The 23231-nt window shown below is 41.7% G+C and overlaps 1 long non-coding RNA gene across 3 annotated transcripts in view; it reads left to right on the top strand.

The window, feature by feature from the left end:
• Nucleotides 1–23231, top strand: part of LOC123378288 — a 156493-nt gene that overhangs the window by 59651 nt on the left and 73611 nt on the right. For all 3 annotated transcript variants that reach the window (XR_006582544.1, XR_006582543.1, XR_006582542.1), the window contains exon 2: nt 6187–6268. This is a non-coding gene — a long non-coding RNA (uncharacterized LOC123378288). The remainder of the gene's footprint in view (nt 1–6186; nt 6269–23231) is intronic.

The following is a 23231-nucleotide window of genomic DNA, read 5'->3' as shown; positions in this document are numbered from 1 at the left end:
GTATGTATTATATTTGATCTCTGCCATTGCTGTTTAATATTAGGCAAGAATGAGGAAATATTCCAAGCCATGTACATACCACAGTAAGATTTCATTGATAGGAACTTTGTACGGCACAACCATTGCCATAAAAAAACTCAGCATTTCCCAAATTACTACAGAGAAATCTGAAATTCCCTGGTTTTTCCCACACACCTTAGAATAGGAATTAATTATGGTCTTTGTGTGGTATCTTTGGTACCTTTAGCAAATTCTGATTTTGGTTTTAATGCCCACCGCTGTATCTGTCTTGTATCAATGTATTCATAAGAGGAACAGAAAAAAACAAACTTGCCTTTTGTTTTTAAAAATATAGTGATTTTTAAAATCCTTATATAAAACTGCTGGAGACCTTAGGCACTTCTACAATTTCTGTAGCTGTAACTAGCAACTTGCCAGCCCTTTAAATCTAATCTTCTCTGTTCTTGCCAAAACAAACAAACAAACCTTTGGAATTGATGTGGCTTTGGTTGAAGCCACACTTCAATGGAAAGAACAGGCAGTTTTTAAAATCATTTTTCTGTTCAGATCTGAGTTATAAGCTGGTGGGATTTTTCCTCAGTGTTAGTTTTTCCTAAAATACCAGCTTAAACTGGAGCTACATCAGTTTCTGGGCCTGTCATTGCAATCAACGTGGGGGAAATTCACCAGGTAGCGGAAGCCAGAGGGAGTCATTTGTCGCCCCCCCCCCCCACTTCAGTAATGTGGCCAGCTGTTTGGAAGGTGCATTATGGGGCAAGGTAGGAGGAATGTTCCCTCCTAGGCAGTAGAGTGGCTACAAAGCCACTCGCCAGAATCTGCTTCATCCCAATGGCTGAAGTTGGCTATAGGATGCACTTACACAACTGCCATGTGAGGGGGGAACTTGAGATTCTGTGCTTCTGTAAATCTTTACTCTGACTTGTCCTCTCTGTGCTTCTGTATGGGGCACAGCGTGTGTGCACCTATAGAGCCCCTGCCTCACCTTCGATGCACGTGCACTAGTTCTGGTGCACAGGAGCACTTCTCAGCTGCAGGGGAGGGGGTTGACTTATCCTGGATACTGTCATGATGAGGCAGTGAAATAAGATGCTGTAACCGCCTTCTTGACCACTCACTAAACCCTTTTCTCTGCTGTGCTCAGTGGAAGCTGCTGAGAATCTACCTATAGATCCTAGCGTGGCCAAGTGAGAGTCTCAGGGTCTGCTATGTTAGTTCTGTTCCTCTTGCCTGGGAGTCCAATGACTGACTAACTGTGTAGCTGAAAATTTATATTGCAGATTTTAAAGCCTGTCATAATTATGTGTGTTAAATGATGTGAAGCACCTAAGTTTTGGGAAAGGATCTGGGTAATTCCAAAATAGTAAAAGATATTTTTCTTAAGTTTGTTTTTGCCTAAAAACTTTTCAATTGTTTGTTTTTATATTTATAAATGCAAAGATAGGTTCAGATCTACATGCCAAATTATTTTGCAGGGACATAATTATAGATGGTTTTTAAGTATAGATAAGTTTACATATCATACATATATAAACACGATTTTATCAACCTCTAATCGTTTATTCTGTTGTATCGAAAAATCTTTTTATTGAGTGCAGTTATTTTATGCATGCACAGATTCACACACAAACTTAAGTTTTACTGCTACTCTAGACTTTGACCTTTTGCCTCTTATTTCACAGGACTCCCAAGGCAAGTTAATTGCTCAGTGAACTTATAAAAACTTTTGAAGCAAAATGCATTACTATTAAATTTGTTATAGAAAACATGGCTTCAAAAATAGTCTTAAAAGCAGTCAGAATGCCAAATATGCATGCTTTTTAAAAAAAAGTAATAGTTTTCCTTCTAATTTAGTTTGTACATGATCATTCAGGATACAGAGCTAAAAATATAGTCCAGTGTAACTGAAAAGAAAAAAATAATGAGAATTAATTATAAATGAGGCATATTTTTAAAATAATGATCATTAAAATCAACAGGAATTTGTCAATGGGAACTGAAAATCAGACTCGGAGCATCCAGAGCTCTTATAAAATATCTGATCCTCACCAAAATAGTTTTTAAATATGCATTTAGACAAGAAGAATTAGTCCTCCTCAGTCTTACCAAGTATCAGTCTGTGGCGAGTAATTACCTATGTGTGCAAGGGTTGTGTACCATATCATATCAGCTGTTCAGAATTAATAATGGTGTACAGCAATTTCATAAGTAAAGTGCTTTACAAACATTATTTAGGCCTTTCAACATGCTTGGGTGGTAGAAAACTGCTGCTTTTCAGCTGGCTAAACTAACTTACAGAATAGTTAAGGGCAAGAAGGTCAAAAGTGGCTAGTGATTTTGGGTGCCTCACTGTTGGGTGCTCAACTTTGAGACATCTTGAAGGGGCCCGGTTTTTGAAACTGCCAAGTACCTCAGGTCCTGAGTCAAGCCAGAGGAGTTGTGGAAGCCAACACTTCTACCTTGAGCCTAATGTTGGCTCCAAACTTTCTCTTTAACTTGACTAATATCACCATTTCACTTCACCAGTGTACCACTGCCTGGAAGCAGCAATTGGAATCAGACCATATATTACATTTCCCTGAAGACCCCAAGGTGTAATACTGAAAACAAAGGCTTAGCTACCTAAGTAATTGCTCATTCTGTATGAGTATTCTCAGCAGTGCAGCAACAGGATCAAAACAATGCTATTAAAGGCACAGTAAGTGTCAAGAGAAGAAAGTGACAACATTTACAATAAAAGCTGGAATGAATGCTTACAAGAAGCTGCCAACCATCCTCTGATACATTTAAACAACCCTTAGGCTTACCAACCAGTGTCACCAAGGAACCACAAAGTACCTGAATCAAAGCCCTAGCAGTGGAATGAGCAATAATTAGTTATAGCATGGGAAGGCACATCCAAAATGGTTTTTTTTTAAACAGAACAAAACTCCAAACTTCTGCTTCTATCAGATAAACCTTATAGGCTTAAAAAAAGAATCCTGCATATCCTGACTCACCTGAGTAGTGCAGCTGGAGTCAAAGAATTTGCACGACTAAGTACTGCTTGGGTCAGGAAGGGCTTACATACATTTGAGCTGAGTCCCTATAGTTTCAAACTTGGGGGCATAAAGTTAGACAGCTGAATAACAGTCCTAATTTTCTGAGTTGCAGAACCACCCCCAGCTCCCATTCAAGCCCGCATCTGAAAACGTGGCTATAGTGACCAGGGAGCTGCTCTTGCTCCTGCGGTGGACAATGAAATTAGTCATTGGTTTCACTAGCATCATGACTGGGCCCCATTTCACTCCATCTCTCAGTTGTCCCTGATGTAAAGGAACCTTAGTTGCTGTCATTCTGCGCATGGGGTGGAGATGGCCAAATGCATTAGCTTCTCGCCCCACTATGGCTCCTGTAAACCAGGGAAAGAGGCTGGAGCAGCACAGAAAGGATCTAAATTCCCAGGAAGTGATGAAGACAGTAAGAAACCCCAGCCAGATCTATCAGGGGTGTGAAGGGTTGGAGTCCCTGCACACAGTTGGAGTCCCGGCTACAGAGATCCAGGCAGTGCCGCTGTCTGTAGGTAGATCTCCTGGGTGGTCTAATTCATGCCAGGCTTGCTCCAGCCTTCAGAGCAACTCCAAAGCAGACAGGAGGTTTTAAAGCCAGCTTATCCACCCGTCTTCCCCTTGGGTGTAAGCACTTAGAGGTGCAGCCTAGCCTCTGACCCAATGTCACTAATGCCACATTGTTTGTCACAGAATGTGTGACACTGAGCAATATTGCACAGACCCCATTGTGCTAGGGGCTGTTCAAACACAGGAAAAAAGGAGTCCCCAGGAGCTTACAGCCTAAAATGAGAGAACAAATGGAGACAGCCGGGGAACTACAAGGAAACAATGAGACAGCGCTGGTCAGCCTGATAAGCAGTGGTCTCCGGCATGCCAGCAGCTGTTACGGATGTCTAAGTGGAGCTCTTCTCAAGTCTGAGGGGGAAGCATGGGTGAAAGCATCAAGGTGTTTGTTTGAAATTTAACAAGTGGGTGATGAAGGCTGACATCACGGGCTGACAGAAGTTGAAAGTCCACGTCATTCAATAGCGAATGAGAGACTATAAGTAGGGTGTGGATAGCTCGTGAAGAGCCTGCAAAGTGAAGATAAGTAGCTTATGTGTGATGCAATAGAGGAGGAGGAGACAGTGGAAGGATTCAAAGAGAGGTGGCAGGTTCAAGTGACAGGCTAGCAAAGTGCTCTTTGGAATTGCATTCTGAATGGATCTCAGTAAGGTAAGAATGCATTTGCCAAGGCCAAAGAGAAGGATGTTGCAGTAATTAATATGTGATATGAGACCTTGGATGAGCATTTTAGTTCTGGGGATAGATAGGAAAGGCCACAATGTTATGTAGAAAGAATCTGCAAGACTTAGTCATAGCCTGGATGCAGGAGCGGCGCCAGGGTTTCTGGCGCCCTAGGCAGAATTCAGGGGGCGGCATTTTGTGCACTCCCCATGGGGCACGCGGGAGCTTCCGGTTCCACTCCCATTGTGCTGCCGAAGAAGGACCCGCCGCCGAAGTGCCACAGGCGACAGCGGCAGTCATTGAGCTGCTCAATTGCCTGCCGCTGTTTTCTGCGGCACGTCGGAGAAGGTCCCCCTTCGGCGGCGCGACGGGAGCGGAACCAGAAGCTCCCGTGCGCCCCGTGGGGAGTGCACAAAATGCCGCCCCCCAAATCCTGGCTCCCTAGGCAACCGCCTAGGGTCGCCTAATGGAAGCGCCGGCCCTGCCTGGATGTGGGGATCTGGAGAGCGTCCCAAGTCGAAGACAACATCCAGGTTGCAGGGTTGAGTGATGGGCAGAATGGTGATCGACCAAGGAGGTAGCAGCAGGTCAGAGTAGTAGCTGCTTTAGCCATGCAGAGCTAAACATCCATGACTAGATATCCATGGGGCAATGTCAGAGAGAGAGAGAGGCTGAGATTTTAGTTTGGAGGGAGGTTTGGAACAGAGAGTTAGGTCTGTGAGTGGTAGTTCAATTTGTGTTTATGGAAGAGATCACTGAAAAATAAGATGCAGAAGGAGAATAATAGTACTTTACACATAACATCATTCACTTGCAGATCTTAGAACACTTCACTACAATTATTATTTTATTTCTACCAAAATATTTTATAAATATCAATTAAACTGCAAAATATCCCCATTCAACAGATGGGAAAACTGAGGCATATAAGTGAGGTAACTTGCCCAAGATCACACAATGATTTATTTGCAGAGCTGGGATAGAAGTCCTTACTCTTGAATACCACATCACCTTCTATGAAAAGCTTTTGCCTTTTCCCCCCTTTATTTGTTTGCCATGTTGAAGTAGCAGATATAATTCTGCAGATCACCTGTATTCATACCCTACATGGGGGCGTGAAGTACAACTCCTTATTACATTAAATATTATGACCCTGAAGCAGTATTACCAACAGTGGCAAAATGTTCTGCAAGACCTCACACAGAGGATGAAATCCTGGTCTCATTGAAGTCAATTGGGATCAGAACCTGGCCTTTTGTCCGCTACGCTACCCAGTGGCGTTTCTTCAGTTTGACGGAAATCTGGTCAGGGCAAAATTTGCTGGTCCATTCCAAGCTGCAGAAGGCCCAGAGCACAGCAGCAGTACCCTGGTTGCATTCCATAAGTAGTGCCAGAACACAGAGATGGCACTGTGACCCCTGGCATTCTTTGGAAACCATGCAGTGGCATCCGACGAAGTGGGTATTCACCCACGAAAGCTCATGCTCCAATACGTCTGTTAGTCTATAAGGTGCCACAGGACTCTTTGCTGCTCGTGCAGTGGCTGTAATTATTATTATAATCCATGGGCTGTAGTAGCACCCACAGCCTCGCTATGCAGATACTCCTTGCCCTACTTTTATCCTGAGATAATTCTGTCCCCTCGACACTGTATTAGTCCCACATGCAGAGCCTCCAGCTTTGGGGAGGGGGGTGTTTTCACCCTAAAAGAGCCCTCCTGGCAAAAAAATGAAGCATTGTGATAAGATAAGTAGGTTTCAAAATGATCTACTAGGGAATCCCTTGTAAAGATACTGGAGACAACCTCCAACTCTGAGCCCACAGCCCCAGAAGGGGAGGAGAAAAACAGGATAAAACATAGGGTTTGACATGCATGCTTGTTGTTTTTCAGGATTCCAGGCCTCTAAGAGTCACTTTGACATTCATAGTCTGACAAATGGGTGTTTGTTCTGTATGAGGACAGCTGAAACAAGGTAAGATTACATTACTCAGCTATGTGACCCTCCTTCGCGGGACTGCCATATGCTGTACATATTGCCATGAGGCTTTCTAGACAAAAATAAATGGTTGCATAGATCCTGCTTCTCGAAACTGACTTCCCAGTTTGTACCTGCTGGTTTGAGAGTGCAAACCAGGAAGGCATCTAACTGCCAACCATTGTACCGACAAGTGTTTGTGGGCAAACCACTGTGGGTACAAAATGAGTGGTTACGTTCTTAGAGCTAGCCTAATTTTTAAGGCATTGTTTGGGAGTGGTAGTGACCCATGATTCCATGCTCCTGTGTAGGAATGAATATGCAATATGAGAACAGCTTCTTAGCAGCAGCTAGCATGTTTCTTGTTGTTGTGGATTAAGTTATACTTTAAAATGTCTGTCCGTATTCTGGTACCCTAATTTACACCTTACTCCATGGACCATCTCAGTGAAGTCAATGGGCTACTGTGACACAGAGACCCCTTGGCAAAGGGTCCCCTGTTCTTTGCAAATGTTTCTCACCTCAGACCTGACAAACTCACTACACCAAACACATGCCTTACAGGATGTTTATCCATAAAGAGTAACAGGTAAGGTACCACAGAAAGCTCATAACTAGTCAAGTCATTGTGAAATGTCCATAAATAGAACTGTACAAACATACAGGTAACATTTTAGGAGTAATGTATTTATTCTGAAAGCATGCATTAGGGCCTTAGAGTACGAATTAGTCACCAGGCAAGAATGTGTCTCAGTGTTGGCTGATTTGGGCAAAGGGAGCCAGTCACCCGCCCTGTTCGGCTGGTGATATAAAGCGAGGTTCAGTTGTTTAGCCTTGTGCAATACTAAGACTGTAAATGGGAAACCATCAGAGGCAACAACAATCAAACCCACTTATAGTTAAAAAAAAGAATCTTTACAAGAAGACGGGGTTCACCCTGACCGTGAATAGAAACAAAAGGCTTCTTTTCTGTAAACGCAGAGGAAGGGAGAAGCACTCTGTATCCATTAACTGAGGGAAACCCTTTGTGGAGCAGGGATGGTTTAGTGAACATTTGGATCCTCATTTTGAGAAACGAGCCAACTCTGCAATGGTCTGGACGTTTGGGGGCGGGGGGGATTACTTTATAGGATAGGAAAGGTAACTCTTGGTAAGTGTAGAGTCAGGTTCATGTTTATTATTTTAATTTTGTATTGTAACCCATTTGTTTCCAGCACTCTCTCTTGTTTCTAGTTAAATACTTACTCTTTCTTAAATAAATCTACTTTTGTTTTACTATAAGTGCTCACAAGTACTGTGTGGTTTGTGTGCGGTGGTTTAAGGTAAACTGGGGTACACTGCACCTTTGGATGCAGAGGATCTGGAATTTCTGTGAATAGCCAGTGTCAGGGGCTGGACATCACAGAGGAACGATTCAAAGGGACTCAGAGTTTTGGTGCTATTGTTAACCTGCAAGGCGACGTTAGGGCTGCTGGCAGAGCTCAAGGCAAGCGCTTTTGTGGCTAACAGTGTGGTGGTGCCAGGGAGCTGTCACCCAGCTACCACAAGAAAGACTTGCTCTTGCCGGAATCAGGGAGTGACAAGGTGACTCACAGTCCTGGGATACCTGAGAACTATCACAGCTTCTTGTAAGATGCTACTTAGGGTGAGTAAGAGTATCAGGCCTGGTGTACACTAGAAAATTAGGTCTGTTTAAGCACAACCTTGAGCGGCATAGTTAAGCCAACTTAAGTCCCTGTGTAGACAGCACTAGGCTGATGGAAGAATTCTTCTGTAGACCTAGCTACCGCCTCTCGGGGTGGTAGATTACCTATGCTGATGGGAGAATCCCTCCCGTCAATATAAGTAGTGTCTACACTGAAGCGCTGCAACTGTGCCACTGTAGCCTTTTAAGTGTAGACAAACCCTTAGATTGTGGCTCTTTTTAAAAGTTTCTAGATAACATCTCATATAAGTTACTTGTTTCAGTCTGAGTTTTAGGTGCTAAAATCGTGGTTCAGGGACGCTAGCAACCTCTGCTCTTTCGCATTTTCTTTATATTCTGTTATGTGCATTTTTGCATGGTTCTGCATGAAAACAGGTCTGATATGCACACAATTTTGAGTTATAAGCCCTTTCTAAGGTTTGTCTCCCCTTAGTTTTTAGCTTTAGAGTTCAGAAGCACAAAGAAAATATAGGTGCATAGCTGATGAGAATCAGAAGACACTTTTATTCTTTTTAAAGTCATAATATGTCAATTGGACAAAACTATTCAGTGGAATTACACCACAGATGAATTTGGTCTCTTTATAAAAATTGCTGGTTTTTTTTAGAAAGTATAGCTCTTGATTTGGGACTAGAAGAATGAAACAGATTATTATTTTATGCATTTGGGATATTCAGTATATTTCTGATACACAAACCTTTCATTAAATCAGAACTCTTTGAGAGAGTAGAATAAACCTGAGCTATTCCTGACTTAGAATTTGAAGTAGCTATGTTATAAGGTTAGTGCAAGATAAATTTTTCTGGACTGTTTTGCTGAAATCTGAACATTCTAAATCTTTTTTCATGCTGACTAGTGAAAGAGATCTCTCTATATTAATTTGGACTTCATACATGTCACATGATATTAATACATTCCAAAAGCTAAGATACAAGATTACTCCTTAACCATAGAACTAACCAACAGGAATTTTAATCAAGACAATATCCAATAATGAATAAAGACTGAATGTTTTTGGAGGGGATCCAAAATACACAGTAGGGAATTTTAATCTTGATCATCTTTGAATTTTGTAAAAAGGATTTTAAAGTTTGTGGATTGTGCCAGTCTGGGCTGATTCCAGAAATGAGCCATCTAAGGTATTAAAGTGTTTCATCTGTACAGACACTGAATATTGCAAATCTGTCTCAGTAATTGATACCAGATAAGTTAAAAATGAACTAACCTAAGTAACTGAAAAAACTTGTTTCTGCTCAAATATACTGGATCATAAAACAGAAAAACAGATAAAATGTCTAGCCTTGATCATTTTTCTGACAAAATTAAGGCATTCATTTTTCATAACTTATCAGTTAACTTGCTTAAAATTATTTAAGCTGTAATTGTATCTGATCACCTGGAATTAAACAGCAGGTTTCTTACTCAGAGTGTGTGTATATACCTAACATACATGTGTGCGCGCGTCTATATCGACATATCTGCTATCATGATCAAAGTTTCCAAAAATATTTTCAGTTACTGCTGCAGAAAAGGGACATATCTTCTTCCAGTTCCTCATGTTGGTATGTATGTGACAGCTTTAATGCCACATTCTATATGAAGTTTCTTTAACAGAAACCAATTAAAACAGGTTTTGCTACTACCTGGCTGGAAATTCAGAATACTTATTGTACATATTCTCATAATATACTTGGCTTATGTGCGTTAAGGTACATTCTTTTCCTCCAGCTTCCATTCAACATAATTATAGATGCAGTCATTTAAAACAATTTAAGAAAATGAAATAATTGAAATGGCCCATTCTAGGCTATCCTAATGCCTTAGCTGGTAAAACGGTATCACTGAGCTTTCTTGCAGGAGATTACAATTTAGGGATTTCAGCTTTTTTAAATTGGAAAGGGACGGGGTCATTCCATACATGCTGTTCCCTGTCTCTGAAGAGAGGCCTAGCTTACATTTGTTTCAGGATCTGATTACTACTGTATCTAAATATTTAAGTAAAAAGGTAGTAGGAGTTTAAGAGGAGGGGAAATTATTCACATTTTTTTTTGTTTCTTCCTAATATTAATGCAAGTCCCAGTTACTTTATTTTCATCTTCCAGCCAGTCGCATGATTTCATTTCATCTATGTAGTGAAAGTTTAAAAGGCTAATGCTGTAAGCTATAAACCGAACTAAGCACAGAAAGGAATTTACAGTATGTTAAAAGAAAAGAAGAACCTAATAGAGTTATAGACATTTCAAGGATAGAATAATCAAGTGTGTACAATATAAAGCAGAAGGTTCATAATGATTGAAAAAGGAGGGGGGGGAAGCTATTTTGTAGTAGCTCCATGAACTTTGGCTGAACCTTTCTATTTGGCAGCCTCCAGTAAGGACAGCCTAAGATGAGGCATTAGGGTTTGAATCTGAGAAGCTGACATCAAGCAGACAGCAAGACATGATATCTTATTTTCCTGAGCTATGCTGACACAAATTGAACTCCACTTATTATTTTCTTATGCCAGTAAAGTTGCACTTGGCATTTAAACGTTTTGCGTGCAGATGTTTGAGCATTGGCTGTCTTCATTTAAATAATTTGCAGATTGTTTGGTACTATTAAAAGATAGAAACTATTTCTTCATGAGTCCAATTGAATACGCTTTCTTTTTTTCTTTGACCTTCTGGAAGGTAAGAATTTGGTGTTAAATCCAAGTAGCCGACGGGTATAAAGCCAGTTTTCTGTGTTGTTTAAAGGAGGAAAACTGAGAATGGAGGAAGCTTGGCTTTAAACTGTTTGACTGATTTCAGTAAAGGAGAAAAGATGAACGTTATTAAATATTTCTGCTCGGGAAAATAAAAGTTCAATTTCTTAAGCAGTGCAGATTTCTTAAGCAGACAGTGCAAGTTGTGACAATATTGAATATTGTGCAGAGGGTGACCAGATGTCCTGTTTTTTGGGACTTTTTCTTATAGAGGCGCCTGTTATCCCCCCCACCCCCTGTCTTGTTTTTTCACAGCTGCTATCTGGTCACTCTATGCATAAGAAGTACTTAACAATGCTTAGAATGTGTATTACTTATTTTTCTTAACACACATCACGGTTTTGCATCAAACCTGGCATCTAGATACCTCCCATTACTTTTTTACATATGATGCTTGATCTTTTTGAATCGCTGACATACGTTCACTATGTTAGATTTTACTTATTCATAGGAAAGAATCTTTTGCTTGGTACAATGTGTTGTTTTTATTTGCTTGTTTGTATTCTTAGGCAACACGTACACAGAGAATACTAGTGAATAGCTCTTAGAAGAGAGTAAGATGTCAGTCTACATTACAACCGCCTGGGGTGAATGGAGAGAATTCATAAAGGGTTAGAAAAAAAGGTAGTGCTTTATAATGAAATGTACTTCATGTAATTTATGACTCCATAGTCAGAGAGTAGTCTCTTTCCCTGTCTCTACCTCCACCCCTACTGTCTAACAATTCTTAATAATGGTCCGGGGGGAGAATATTCTCTACCACTTATTACCAAAAGAATTCTCTTTGAGAATTGCATAGCATAATCTGACAACATGGACAATAATTCAAGTAAGTATTGTCCATGAGCCAAGACTGGGAGTCAGGAGATAGGTGGGAAATCCTGGTCCCATTGAAGCCAATGGGAGTTTTGCCATTGGTGTCAGTGCAGCAAAGATTTGACCCAAGGTTCTGTTCCTGAGTATTTTACTGACTTGCTTGTGCAAGTCACCTATAACAAAACATGCCTCATTTTCTCCATCTGTAAAATGGGGAGGATAATGCCTGAGGTAGTACAAATGGTGAGAACTTGCAGCTGGGTGATTCTGCTTCAGGAACGGGTTGAATGTCACATATGGATCATCAGTACAAAACAATTCTCCCAAATTGTAGTGTGCTGTTCATGAAAAATGTAAAAATACATATTATATCTAAAAAATATCTTACCTAGAGCAATATTTTGAGTATGATTTGATAAATTGCACAGGAAGCGAGGGAAAGAATTGGTGTGTCTGCTAGACTACCAGGGATTAATGGGAGCAATTAAGGAGGATAAAGACATTGCAGAGAAGTTAAATGATTTCTTTGCATCAGTCTTCCCCACATAGGATGCTGGTGGATACCTACTCTTTTCTAGTAATAAAGATGATATGCTGTCAGAAACTGAAGTTTAAGAATGACATGGCTTAGTTGCTAACACAAATATACAATCTCTAATTAAAATCCACTATACCTGACGACCAGGCTCTATCTTTAATAAATGAACTCCCAGTGATCCTGGGAATTACAAGCCACTAAGCCTTTTCTCAGTACTCAAAGTAGTGTGATTGAAATGAAAATTTAAAAATATATTAATTTAATATGGATATAGTATAGCCAGCACAGCTCCTGCAAAGGAAAATCATGCCTCCCTAATCTGTTAGATTTCTTTGAGCATTTTAACTAAATAGTAGATTAAATAAAACTTGCTCGTATGTTTTATTTGGACTTTCAAAAGACTATTGTCAAAGCCCCTCACAAGAGACTGTTACAAGAGACTATTAAGAAAAGTGGTTATGGAATGACAGGCAAAGATCCATCACGGATTAGAAACTGGCTAAAAGACTATTAAAAAGAGTGGTAATAATTGGTCAATTTTCAGCATTGCTAGTGGGATATCCCAAGGTTCCATACTAGGAAGTGTCTTTAATATATTTATCGACAATCTGAAAAGGTGGTGAACAATTTGGTAGCAAAATTTGTAGATGACAAAGTATTTATTTTAGTCAATACTAAAGGAGCCTGTGAGAGACTAGACCAAGAGAGAGAAATAGATAGCATGATGGCACATGTAATTAATTGCTGAAAGTGAAAATTATAGTACTTAGCAGTTCAAATTATTTATTTCTAATACACATTGTTGCACTCTAAATTAACTGTAACCACTCAGGAAAAAGACCTGGGCCTCAAGGTGAACAGCACAATGATAACCTCTGTACACAGTTCAGCGGTGGTTGAAATAACAAAGTGAATGCATAAAGAATGGGAGAGAAAACAATACTGGTACAATCAATGGTATGCCCTACCATGGACTACTGTGTTCAGTGCTGTGCCGTTATCTGATTAGAGTATGACCATGCAAATCATTGTTGCTACCACTGTTCTATAATGGCAATAAATCTTATACAAAGTGTGATGCATGGCCAGAAAGCGTTAAGCAGCTTGCAGGCTAATAGACCCAGATTCAACCTTTAGGGACATATTGGTAGATAATGTTTGTGTTTTTATATGTTTACATATATATTGTTAGAGCTTAACAGTGTAATCAAACAGTCCCCGTCTATGCTGTATTCTGTTAATTGAGAGATTAAAAGGACATCTTAACATTTAAATTAACTGTAAACATAGTGATATCACTGTACTCATCTCTCTTTGAAACATATAGCAAATCACCTGCAAATGGTGGAAACAGGCAATTGACCTATGTTAATCCATGTATCTAATTACTGGTGGTGCTTAGGAAGTAGTCTCCTTCGAAGTCTCCATGATTGCCTATTGTTCGCCTAAGCTGTCAAAGAGGATCTGGAACTGTATAAAAATGTCTTGGGTCCTGATCCTTTTTATCTCAGATCTGCTTGATGCTTCATGCAGGGGAAGTTGAAATGTCCCGGGCCCTGCACTCCCCCATAATGACGGCACTGCTTGCTACCATAATGAGAGTAGATGGGACTCCCTGCAGCTCATCAAACCCAGTGCCTTGTGAGTAGCCCAGAAGGGTGTAAGGCTAAGGGAGCAACCCCTTACAGAAAAGCCGCAGTGCCTTGTGGGTGAATTTGGGAGAATGTAAGGCTATGAGAGTAAACTCAGACGGAAAATCTGAAGTGGAGCCCCAAAGGCCATCAAGTACTCATATTTTAGTGTCTTTTCAGCAACTTCTGCAATGGATCCAGGTACCAGTGATGCTGAGTGGAGGAGGGGCTGATGCATGGGTAACAGGGCCTCCATATCATCTGCCCAGGCTTGCACCCTGGAGAGGTACTCCACACAGTACAGGAGGCAGCAGTCCACACAGCACAGGAGGCAGCAGTCACCAGTTCTAAGCTCTTACTTGATTGGTGTAGAGTTGAGCGCCCGGGGCTCTCTCTGACATCGTATCTCACTGGACAACCACCGCCCGCCATAAAAGTGAGCAGCCTCCAGACAATAGGGTGTTGGCCAGCTACAGTCTGCCTGCTTCAATGGGTGCTTGGGGGTTAGAGTTTCATAACTTGACATGTGGACTTTAACCAATGCATCAGGCAAATCAAGTAAAAGAAAGAAAACATCCTTAAAGATAGGGTGCTGGAACGTTCGCACCATGACAACTGGATTATCTGAAGACCTTCAACAGATCAATGATGCATGTAAAACTGCCATGAATAATGACGAGCTGAGACAACTCAATGTGGATATTACATCCTTCCAAGAAACACGTCTAGCATCAAGTGGGTCTCTCGGAGAAAAAGACTACCCATTTTTCTGGCAGGGGGGAAGCGCAGAAGAAACACGAGCATGGAGTGGGATTTGCCATCAAGAACTCACTTCAGGGGATGATTGAGCCACCTACAAATAGTTCAAAGAGAATTTTGGCACTATGCTTGTTCACATCTGAGGGCCCAGTCAGCCTTGTGAGTGTGTATGCCCCAACACTCTCCTCGCCTTCTGACATCAAAGACCAGTTCTACGACCCGTTGAACACCACCATCAGCAAGATTCTGAAACACTAATATGCTTCCTGCTAGGGGACTTCAATTCAAGGGTGGGAGCTGATCATGAAGCATGGACCAACTGTCTTGGTCAACACATAAATGGTAAGATGAACAGAAATGGTCAGAGACTGCTAGAATTTTGTTCCTATTATGACCTCTATGTAACAAACTCATTTTTCCATCCAAGGCTGCAACACAGTGTGTCCTGGAAATATTCCAGATCTGGCCACTGGCACCAACTGGATCTTATCATCACAAGGCATACCAACTTTAACAGCATCCTCATTACCTGAAGTTATCAAAGTGTTGATTGCGATACAGATGACTCTCTGGTATGCAGCAAGGTCAGACTTAAGCCAAAGAAAGTACACAGATCTAAAGTAAAAGGATGTCCTCGTATTAACATCAGTGCTACAGCGGACCAAGAAAAGTCACAGCAGTACAAGAACATACTATAACGAGTCCTTGACACCAGTGATTGTGCTACAAATGCCCAACTGTAGTGGGAGCAACTGAAGAACACAATCTTCAATGCAGCTCTGTCAGTCTTTGGGGAAAAGGAAAACAAGACCAATGACTGGTTTGACGCATATTCCAGTGTGTTGACACCAGTCATAGAGGCCAAACACACAGCCCAAACCAACTACAAGAGAGACCCAAATGAAAAAACCTTACAAGCATTGAGAGTGTCAAGAACCAAAGTACAACAAACTGCTCAATGCTGCACCAATGGCTATTGGCTGTTCTTATGTGAAAGCATCCAAGTAGCAGCTAATGCAGGCAACATCAGAAACATGTATGATGGGATCAGGAAAGCCTTGGGTCCAACTTCAAAGAAGACAGCCCCATTGAAATCAACAACAGGGGAAACCATCAACGACCGGACCAAGCAGATGGATCACTGAGTAGAACACTACTCTGAGCTTTATTCTCATGAAAATGTTGTTAGGGACGCAGCCATCAATGCCATTGAAAGCCTGCCTGTTATGAACCAACTTGATGATGAATCAACTATCAAGGAGTTTAGCCTTGTCATAGATGGCCTCCCCAATGGAAAGGCCCACAGAAAAGACTGCATACCGTCCAAGGTCATAAAATGTGAAAAATCTATTCTACTGCAACATCTTCATGAGTTGCTCTGCCTGTGCTGAAAAGAAGATAAAGTACCACAAGAAATGAGAGATGCCAACATCATCACTCTCTATAAAAACAAGTGTGACAGAAGCGACTGTAACAACTATCATGGCATTTCCCTTCTTAGTATTATGGGAAAAGCCTTTGCCCAAGTTGTCCTGAACAGACTTCTGTCTGTGCAGACAGAATCTATCCTAAACCACAGTGTGGCTTCAGAGATGAAATGTCTACTATCGACATGATCTTCTCGCTGAGACAACTACAAGAGAAATGCAGAGAACAAAAAAAGCCAATTTACATAGCCTTCATTGATCTCACAAAGGCTTTTGACTTTGTCAGGTAGAAGTGGACTATTCACACTTCTAGAAAAGATTGGATGTCCCACCCCAAGCTCTTAAGCATGATTTGATCCTGCCATGAAAACATGTACGGCACAGTCCAATATGACAGCTCAGTGTCAGAGGCTTTACAGATTCATAGCAGAGTTAAGCAAGGTTGTGTACTTGCCCCAACTCTGTTTGGAATCTTCTTCTCCCTGCTACTGAAACAAGCTTTTGGTTCCTCAACTAAGGGAATCTACTTGCACACAAGATCTGATAAAAAGCTGTTCAATCTTGCAAGACTCAGATCTAAAACCAAGATTCGGGAGGACCTTATCTAACGCCTCCTCTTTGCTGATGATGCAGCAGTGACAACCCACACAGAAGCTCATCTTCACAGCCTAATGGACAGTTTTTCCAAAGCCTGCCAAGACTTCAGGCTTAATATAAGCCTAAAAAAGCCTAACATAATGTGTCAAGAAGTTGAGGAAGCACGTTCCATCAAGATCAGCAACTATGAACTTGAAGTGGTGAATGAGTTCACATACCTGGGGTCCACTATTGCAGTCAGCCTTTCACGTGAAACAGAATTCAACATCCGTACTGGAAAAGCCACCACAACAATGTCTAGACTGAACAAGAGGGTATGGCAAAACAACAAACTGACGGAACACACAAAGATCTGTGTGTATCATGCATATGTTATCAGCACACTTTTGTATGGGAGTGAGACATAGACCTTGGGCCTCTTTTCCAGATGAGAGTATAATGGCTTTCATTCCTCAAATCTTTGGAATCTCCTAGAGGGACAGAGTCACCAACACGGAGGTGCTCAAATGGGCCAGCATGCCCAGCAAACACTCCTCAAATAGAGACGCCTCCGCCAGCTTTGGCATGGGTGCTGAATGAATGATGGGTGCATCCCAAAGGACATCCTCTACAGCGAATTGACATCTGGATAAAGACCCAAAGGATGCCCAAAATTGTGTTTCAAGGATGTGTGCAAGCGAGACCTCAAAGAAATGAACATGGATGTGGACAAATGGGAAGATCATACTCAAGACTGCAGTCTTTGGAAACAAGAGCTTAACAAAGGTCTCTGGAAATACAAGAGGAAGCAGTCCAGCTTAGCAGAGGCAAAAAGAGCTCACAAAAGATCAAAACATCACCTTTAAATGTGACCAATGCAGCAGATATTGTTTCTTTCGAGTGGGTCTCCTTCAGCCACGTTCATGGCTGCCATAAAACCAACTAAGTAAATTCTTTACCTCTCAGGGGTGCATACCCATGATCTCTCAAGACTGAAGGCTGCCTACTATGTATTTAGGGAACAGCTATGGCTCTGTCAAAACAGAGAGGAGCCATGCCTGGAAGGCATCATGCTAAATACAGAGAATATGTTGGACAGTTTAACCATCTACCTTTATTACCTTAACCATCAGCACCTCTATATAAAAACAAAATAAACTTTGGTTTAGAATTTGTTTCCTGAAGGAATCCGAGATGCCCAGCAAGTCTTAGAAATTCTACAGTACTTGATTTTTATTTTATTTTTTAAATTCTTCTTAGGTATTTGAAGTCATGCAAAAAAAAATTAAGTTGCAAAGCTATTATTAGTTTCAGGGCAAATTAAATTTTTATATCTCTCTAAAATTTTATTCTGTCTTTGTCTTTTTTTTTTTTTACCCCAGATGTGCAGTACTTTGCAATCATCATACTCTCATACATTGCATGGAAGCTAATTACTTACTATTGCATTCTGTAACCAGACTTCATTAACAGAAGTAAGTCATCAATCATCTACTACCATTAACTATTATGGACCAGATCCTCAGCTGGTGTAAATTGGTATAGTGCCAATGACATCACCATTGCTACACCAATTTATACAAGTGAAGGATTTGGTCCTATTTTTCTATTATACTATCAATATAGCAAATTCTATTTTATAGTCGTGGAAGATTAAAGAACATGTAAATAGCAAGAAGATGCATCAAAAAGATTCCTTTAGTTGAAAGCATTTAAACATCCTGCTTTCCTTTTGGTCAGTAGATTGCTACATTAAATTGAGAATAATGCAGCTTGATTGGAGATGTAATTATTTTAATAGGTTTGCGGTTATATTGCTGGAAATTTTTAACTAAGAAAGATTTAATAGACATGGAATCAACTTGTAGTATTAACCAAATACAGTCCTATGTAGCTCTACTGCCAGCCTTGGTCTCCCTTTTTAGTAATGAGACTAGAGGGAAGAATCTTAGATTCAGACTCGTAGACTTTAAGGTCAGAAAGGACCATCGTGATCATCTAGTCTAATCTCCAGCATATTGCAGGCCAGAGAACCTCACTCATTCCTGAAATAGCCCCCTAGCCTTTGGATGAATTACTGAAGTCCTCAAATTATGGTGTAAAGACTTCAAGTTACAGAGAATTCACCATTTACACTAGTTTAAATCTGCAAGTGATCCGTGCCCCATGTTGCAGAGGAAGGCGAAAAACCTCCAGGATCTCGGCCAATCTGACTCGGGGGGTAAATTCCTTCCCGACCCCAAATATGGCAATCAGTTTACTCCTGAGGGCATTCTGCGCCAAAAAATTAAAAATTCTGTGCATGGTATTTTAAAAAAAATTAAATTCTGCAAGCTTTATTTGTCAATAAATAAATTCAGAGGCTCCAGCATGGCAGTGGGGAGCACAGGCCACTGGCTGCACAAAGGTAGGAGATCATCCTGCAGTCCCCCCACCATCGGGACATGGACTCAGTGGTGAGGCTGCACCCTACTCTGACACAGCACAAGGCCTAGGCCTGGGGCCCTGCTCCTCTGCGCGAGGAGCACCAGGTGTGGGGCAGGCAGGCTCAACCAAGCAGGATCCAAGTGTGGAGGGGCTACGTGTGGGGGGGATCTGAATGTGGTGTGAGAAGATTCTGGGTGGGACAATCTGGGTGCAGGCAGCTCAATGGGAGGCTCTAGGTGTGGGGGGATCTGGATGCACAGAGGCTCATTGGGGAGGTTCCAGGTGCAGGTGCAATGAGACTCTGCAGGGACTTCTACGTGGAAGTGGTTGGGGCTCAGCGGAGGGATCTGGGTGGGGGGGTCTCAGCAGTGGGGGAATGGGGCTTGGTGGGATGGGGGTCTGGATGTAGGCCAGTTTATAGCTATTTGTTCTTCTGTCAACATTGGTGCTTAACTTAAATAATTCCTCTCTGTCACTGGTATTTATCCCTCTGATGTATTTATAGAGAGCTATCCTATCTCCCCTCAGCGTGCTTGATGAGTTTCAGTGAGAATCTAGTTGTCATTTGTTCCCACATGAACGATATTCAGTGGATTCTTTTCTGCTCCCATTAGGATCCTCTTCAGCCTGAGGTCCATATCTCATATCTTCGCTCCCAAAGATAGTATACCCTTCTGTTCTTTCGATTAACTCTGGTGATAGGTTTACAGGGAGTCCCTAATCATGTAGACCTGCCTTTTCCTGGTGATGGTGTTATTTTTCCGGCCTTCCTTCTGTTCTTTCTAGCTGGCTTGTCTTATTCTCCCTTGCAATCTTCTGTAAGTCATCCTGTATCCTCCTGGGGCTCTGAACTCTGGGTATCTCCATTGGCTCTTCCCCTCTTCTTAGAGAACCAGTTGCTCTTGTCTTCTTCCTTGCTGTGCCCCTTCTTCATTTTCCAACTCAGAAAGCCTGTTCCTGAGCTCTATTTCTCCTTCACTAGCCAGTCTTTTCCACTGCCTGGTTCTTGTAAGTCACATGCTCCCCCGACCACTTTCCTTACCCAGCAGTCTCCCTTCTGAGTTCTTCAGTCCAGCTTGCATCTGCAAGTCTTGGCTTTTCCCTTCAGCTTCCTCTTGCCTTTGAGCCATCATCTGCTTGAACCCCTTTTGAAACTCGGCTATAGATTCACCTGCATCTACAAGCCTTGGATCTTCTCTTCCATCAGCTCTGTTGAGCATCACTTCATACAAACACAGCTCTTTTCAGGATCTAGGATCATGTACATCCCACAGCTTCCACGTCCGGTCATCTTCATTGTCTCTTCCATGGAGATATACCTATCTGAGCTGGAAGAGACCCTGAAAGGTCATCGAGTCCAGCCCTCTGCCTTCACTGGCAGGACCAAGTACTGATTTTGCCTCAGATCCTGAAGTGACCCCCTCAAGGACTGAACTCACAACTCTTGGTTTATCAGGCCAATGCTCAAACCACTGAGCTCAATCTCTGTTGCTTCTGTAGCTGTCATAGTCTTCCCACCTAAATTCCTGCCAAGGGGCAAGAAAAAACAAACCCATAACACCAGCCCCCCACCCCCAAACTGCCCCTCAAATGCCACTGTTTACAGCTCTGTTTGCTGACCGTTCGGCTGCCTTTATAGGCCCCCTACTCTGGGAAGCCCCTCCCCCTAATCAGGGCTCCGCTTCTCTCACAGCACACTGCCCCCTACCATCCTCTACAAACTGAACAAGGGGGAAAAAAAGAACCCACACAACAGAAAAAAACACACAACGCCCACAAAAAAAACTCACTCACTGCCCCTAAGGAGTGTTCCTTCCTTCTCCTCCAACAGAACTTCCACTCACATCCCTCCGTTTACAGCTCTGTTTGCTGCACCTGTTCTAATTGGGGTCAGTAGCATTTTAAAATCTTTAGAAGGCAAAGTAAATATTTCCCTCATCAATTAAATTATGCCATGTTAAGAGGAGCTAGGGTGGTAGAGCACAGATGGAAATGTCAGAAGGCCATAAAGAATTTAGAAAATTGAATATTGGGGATTGGAGTCAGCATGGGTCTGTAAATGCAGGTAATAAACTGTGGAGAAATATTAATATTCAGCAGGAGACAACTGAATAAAGAGCAGTAATGCCAGGAAAGAATTCTTTCAAATTCTCCTTAGTCTAACTCCGTAGACGTCACTGGAGTTACCACAGGGATGAATGCAGTCCAGCAGAGTTAACATAAGCATGCAGTGTAATGCAGTGTGAGGAAAGAAAATCTATTTGAGGATGTATTTTTCGGAATCTTATAAGACAAGAGAGCATTTTTATTCAGCCTGAGTATGTTGCACTCTGTTTTGGTCACTACAATATAGAAACGGCATTGATAAAGCTAGCGGGACACAAAAGGGTGATTCAAAAGTTAAGGGACTGTCCTGTGAGGAGAGATGTACAGAATTTACTGAACTGGATATGTATCTCTTACAAGAGGTGGCAAAGAGGGGACATGGCCAGTCTATAAATAACATTGTGGTGGGGATAATGAAATAAGAGAGAAATTATTTAGAGTGGTTAAAGGCATCAAGACAGGGGTTACAGTATGACAGAGAGGGGAAAAACACCAGAGAGGCCCATCTGGTATTAGAACAGTCTACCTAAGGAAATTAGCAGGATACTTTCACTACCTCATCTCAATTGAAATTGGATTTAATATTTAGGGCTAGATTTTTCAGGGTGGCTACTTTGTACTTATACTGCCAGTGTAACCTGACCCTAAACACTGCCTAATCCACTTGGGGAAAGTTACCCAGTGTCAGAGTGAGCCTTCTGTGGCACACGGACTCTTATGCCTCTTTTCTTCTGCTGCCAGCATAGCAGGGAGAAGGGGGCTTGTCATGCCAGTCACTGGCCGCTGATCACCCTATTAGGGGTGTCTGCAATCAGCACAGGCAGCTTATACAGCAATAAGGGGTGTGCAAAGGTGAACTGTAAATTTTCATTGCACATACAGGCTACTGTCCTGCACTCTCTGCAGACCAGCCGTACCCTAGAATGTAACCCTAAGGGTAGCACTTATACTTTTGCAGGGTGACCTACAGTGTTCCTCCCAGCCTTTAAGTTTATGGCTCTGGTACTCTGCTGCATTAAAGCAGCGTTCCAGAGCGCCACTGGTACAAACCTGCCCTAAAAGTTGAAGGTCTGGCCCCAGGAGGATCTTCCCTGTGCAGAAAGGTCCTCGGCTAGTGTTGAACCACTGTGGCCCCTGGTAAGAGAATGGCCACAGAAGGACTAGGAGGCAGGCATCCCTTTGCCCCAGCATTTCTTTGCTGCTGCAGTGGTCTGCTGAGGCCATAAACCATCAACACAACTTCCAGCAGCCTTCAGGTTGCTCTAAAATTATTCTGGGGACCAACTTAATATATGGGAGCCCCAGGATCAGGCAACAGAAAGTTCAAATTCTGCTCTCATTTGAACCAGTGTGAATCCATAGTGACTCCACTGAAGTTATTTTGTGGATTTGCAACTTCATAGAGAATTTGACCCCAAGCGTTTTGTCAGTCTTATTCTGTAGGTGGCAAAGGCCCCCAAAAGCTTCAGTGGAAGCAAGATATGACCAGTATGATAGTACAGTATGTGTAATACTTTCAAACTAAACTTAACAGGTGTTTCTCTGTTTTACAATGGGCCAAATCCTGATTCAAGAATCCCACTGAAATTAACACAGTTACTTTTGTGTATAAAGCAGCAGTATTAATCCCACTGGGGGCACATACATTTCCAGACATATAACAACAAAATAATAGGGGATTTATGGTTGTAATATCATCTGACTTCTGTACCCAAAATTTAAAACATGAAAGATAGAATATGCCTTCTCCATTGGAGAAAAAAGACACAGAAATTAAATTTGTGGCATATAAATTAAAAATGGCAGCACTGATGAGATTATATCTGTTATCTTCACAATTGCTTTTAAGCAGAGGCTTGGGTAACGAAGGACAGAAGTTATTTTCATATTAGCATTTATGTCGTGTTTAATCAATCAAAAGAGAACTGTAATTACTTTCTTCTTAGCAAACTTTAAAGAGAGGAAGTCATGAACCTATAAAGTAAATGCCATCCTGTTTGGATAGTTATAGTTTTATAGGTAATTTGTTGCAGATTTTATGCAGATAACTGATAATTATTTCCTTTCATGCTCATCTTCCATCCTGCAGTTCAGTTTAACACAAACATAAGGACTGCATATGCAAGGAATGAATCGATGTCGCTATTTTTTTTTTAAATTGGTGCACACGTTTACAAGTCTGTTTATGAGCCACTGTGCTGCTCCTGAACTTGCCAGTAGTCTGAAATGCAG

The sequence above is a fragment of the Mauremys mutica genome, chromosome 10, assembly GCF_020497125.1.
Source record: "Mauremys mutica isolate MM-2020 ecotype Southern chromosome 10, ASM2049712v1, whole genome shotgun sequence".
Classification (NCBI taxonomy): Eukaryota; Metazoa; Chordata; order Testudines; family Geoemydidae; genus Mauremys; species Mauremys mutica.
The sequence above is the reverse complement of the archived record's forward strand: the minus strand, read 5'-3'. Positions and strand labels throughout refer to the sequence as shown.